General features: G+C 41.4%; 1 pseudogene; it reads left to right on the forward strand.

Moving 5' to 3' along the window:
* Positions 1–2,613: 2,613 nt before the first annotated feature.
* Positions 2,614–3,082, forward strand: LOC18011485 (annotated as a pseudogene).
* The last annotated feature ends 735 nt before the right edge of the window (positions 3,083–3,817 follow it).

Raw genomic sequence — 3,817 nt, forward strand, 5'->3', positions numbered from 1 at the left:
AACCTAAAGGTAACATCAAACCATCGAGTGGCTTAAGACAAGGGGATCCTCTTTCCCCTTTCTTCTTTATCATGTGCACAGAAGGCCTTATTTCGCTCCTCAAAGGAGCAGAGGAAGATGAGCGGATCTCTGGGTTGAAAATAGCTCAAGCAAGTCCCCCAGTTTTCCACCTTCTCTTTGCGAATGATAGCCTATTCTTCTGTAGAGCGGATATCCAACAAGGAGCTGAGATCCTTCGACTCATAAACACTTATGGAATGGCGTCGGGACAACAACTGAATCTGGGGAAATCATCCATCATGTTTGGAAATAAAGTGGACTCGAACCTCAAACGAAATATTAAAAATACCATAGGTATTACTACAGAAGGCGGTATCAGGTATGGGTATGTACCTGGGCCTACCAGAGCAAATATGTGGATCAAAGAAGAAGGTCTTCTCTTTTGTTCATGATCGCCTTAGTAACCGTGTTAATCATTGGTCCGCAAGACTTCTTTCCAAGGGTGGAAAAGAGATTCAGATTAAATCGGTAGCTCAAGCCATCCCCACTTATGTCATGTCTTGTTTTCTCCTTTCTAAAGGAGTTACAGACAAACTTCGAAGCGCCATTGCCAATTTTTGGTGGAGCTCAAAACAGACTAACAGCGGTATCCACTGGATTGCTTGGGACAAAATTTGCTCTCCACATGACATGGAGGCCTTGGATTCAGAGATCTAAATGATTTTAACCTAGCCTTGCTAGCAAAGCAAAGCAACTGTGGAGACTCATCCAGTACCCTTCATCTCTTCTGGCTCGGGTGCTAAGAGGAAGATATTATCGACAATCGGACCCGTTAGAGGACCGAAATGTCTACTCACCATCTTATGGATGGAGGAGTATGTTGGCCGAAAAACCGTATCTTAAAATGGGACTAAGGAAGACGATAGGGTCGGGACTAAATACAAGGGCGTGGAGTGAGCCTTGGATCCCCGACGACAAGGCCCGTCCACCAAGAGTAACCCCTCAGATCGGACTTCAGGACCCAGGAGTGTTAGTTTATTCCTTTATTCGTCAAGACACGAAGCAATGGGATGAGCCTGTTTTAAGGGAATTTTTCCAACCTGAGGATGTCTCTCTAATCCTTGGGTTGAGACCTAGTAGGAACCGCACCCTTGACGGATTTGCGTGGAACCACACTAAATCAGGAATATACATGATTAAATCCGGATATGACTTGATTAGGAAATCAAACCTTGAACGAAACTTGGATGTCGTGAGAGAACCGAGTATCACAGCTCTTCAAAGCTTCGTTTGGAAAGTACAAACACCTGGAAAAATGAAGCATTTTATGTGGCAAGCTTTATCAGGATGTATCGCTACTTGCCAAAAGCTTACCTACAGGCATATGGGAATGGAAAAGAGTTGCCCCCGCTGTGGGAATCCTGAAGAATCTATCAACCATCTTTTGTTCTTATGTCCCCCGGCTTTACAAGTCTGGGCGTTATCGGACTTTCCGTCCCTTCCGGGTCTCTTTCCGAGTACTTCTATTTACCAAAATATGAGCTTTCTCTTTTGGAAAACAAAAGAGTTAGGCATGATAGATCCTCAAAAGGATATTTATCCTTGGATCTTGTGGTACATTTGGAAAGCGAGGAATGAAAAGATCTTCAACGGGAAAGAAATTTCACCGGTAGATATTTTGATCCACGCCAAGGTTGAAGCAGAAAGTTGGAAGATTGCAAACCAACCCGAAGAAGTAGAGGACGAACCAGATGAGGCGCCACTCACTACTTTGCTCCTGAGTCCTCTACCCGATGTCCAGAGGTTACCGCTGTGTCAGGTTGATGCTTCTTGGATAAGTAATGGCCTGGTAAGTGGGCTCGGGTGGAGTCTGAAGGATGAGAGGGGTGGTGAGATCTTTGGCCTACAGGACTGCCGTAGAAGTCTATCGGCCCTTCATGCCGAATTGGAAAGTCTGTTATGGGCTATGTCTTGTGTGATAGAGAGACAAATCTTATCCGTTCACTTTCAAACCGACTGTTCGGATTTGGTAAGCATGTATGAATCTTCATCGGATTGGCCATCTTTCTCATCAGAGCTGGAAGCCCTTCGCATTCTTCGGGAAAGCTTTTTAGATTTCACTTTATCCCATATCCCCAGAAGTTCAAATGTCCGAGCAGATAGTCTTGCAAATTGAGCTTACGCAAGAAACATTATTTTCTCCCAAATCATTTATAACGAGCCAACTAAGGACGGTTTTCGGACCAATTCTTTAATGGGCCAAATGTAATGTAATAGTAAAAAAAAAAATATTGTTGTGGCCAGCTTCTTCATTTTCCTTCCTTTTTCCTTGTTTGAGAAGCTATAACAATATTTCCATCATCTTTTTTTTGTCAACACAAAATAACGTAGATTTTAATTTCCATATTCACCAACTTAATTATCCTTGTTTGGGAGACCATAATGATATTTCCTCGCATCTTTTTTTTGGTCAAAACAAGATAATCTACAAGTTAATTTCCATATTCACCAACTTAATTACCCTATAAATATAGATCATACTTTGTATCATTCTTCCCATCAAGTATCCTAACTCCAAACCTTTTTCATCAATCTCCTCACAAACAAGAAACGATGTCGGAGAAGAAGATTGTGTTGAAGAGCTCAGATGGCAAGACCATTGATGTTGCAAAGGCGGTGGCTCTCCAGTCGCAGACCATAACTCACATGGTTGAAGATAGCTGTGTCGGTAACGAAATCCCTTTCGAAAATGTCACCGGCCAGGTCCTCGCCAAAGTGATCGAGTATTGCAAGAAACACGTCGTCGTCGATGGTGAGGTGATGACTCTTCTGAGGAGCTCAAGAACTGGGACACTGAGTTTGCGAAAAGTATGGATGACTCCACGCTCTTGAACCTGACTCTTGCTGCTTAATATCGTCTGAACATCGAAAGCCTTCAGACTCTCACTTGCAAAACAGTTGCTCATGTGATCCATACCAGAACTATTGATGAGATTCGCACTTTTTTTAACGTCGAGAACGATTACACACCAAGGAAGAAGCAGAGGTTCGCAGAGAAAACCAATGGGCTTTTGACGACTGATCATGTTGATCACTTGAGAAGTTTCTTTTTAATTCGCCAAATCATGCTTGCTTCTTGTTTCTTTCTTTTACCAAAAAAAAAAGTCTTGTATTTTCTTTTATTTTCAATAAAAATCTGTCTAAATTAATTTTCAAAATCTTATTATATAAAAGAGACATATGTACATATATATATATACACATATATATATATCTAAACCTAAATCGATAAGAAGACATCCATAGCCAAAATTCAAAGCAGAGAGAATATGCCGTTTGAGATTACATAGCCGGTGACGTTTATCCATGGGCAGTTGGAATTAGCGAATGAACCCGAGGTATTTTCTAATTGTCTTTATGTTTAGAGTTTGGTAATTGTGATTTGGTGTGGAGATAACACCATTGTACACAAAATTAACCCTTTAACCACACGCTAGATCCTTATTTTGACCCTATATCTTTATGAAAACTAGAGGAAAAGCGCAAAACTAATTTGCTAATTGATGATTACTTGCTGCAGGGTTTTGATCTCGAGGATGTCTTAGCACCAGAAGGGGCTTTCAGCACAAAAAAAAAATCACCAGAAGGGACCACTGGACTGATGCCCTATGCTTTTGTGATGCCCTACATTACATAGAAACATAATTTTTAAACAACGCCATTATCCGTTTAGTGAAGAAACGGAGATTTGATATGATGAGAGTGATGTTGAAAATACGTTGACGTTAGTTCAAGTATCTCTGCGGCCTGATCTACA

The sequence above is a fragment of the Eutrema salsugineum genome, unplaced genomic scaffold, assembly GCF_000478725.1.
Source record: "Eutrema salsugineum unplaced genomic scaffold, Eutsalg1_0 scaffold_7, whole genome shotgun sequence".
In the NCBI taxonomy this organism is placed as follows: Eukaryota; Viridiplantae; Streptophyta; class Magnoliopsida; order Brassicales; family Brassicaceae; genus Eutrema; species Eutrema salsugineum.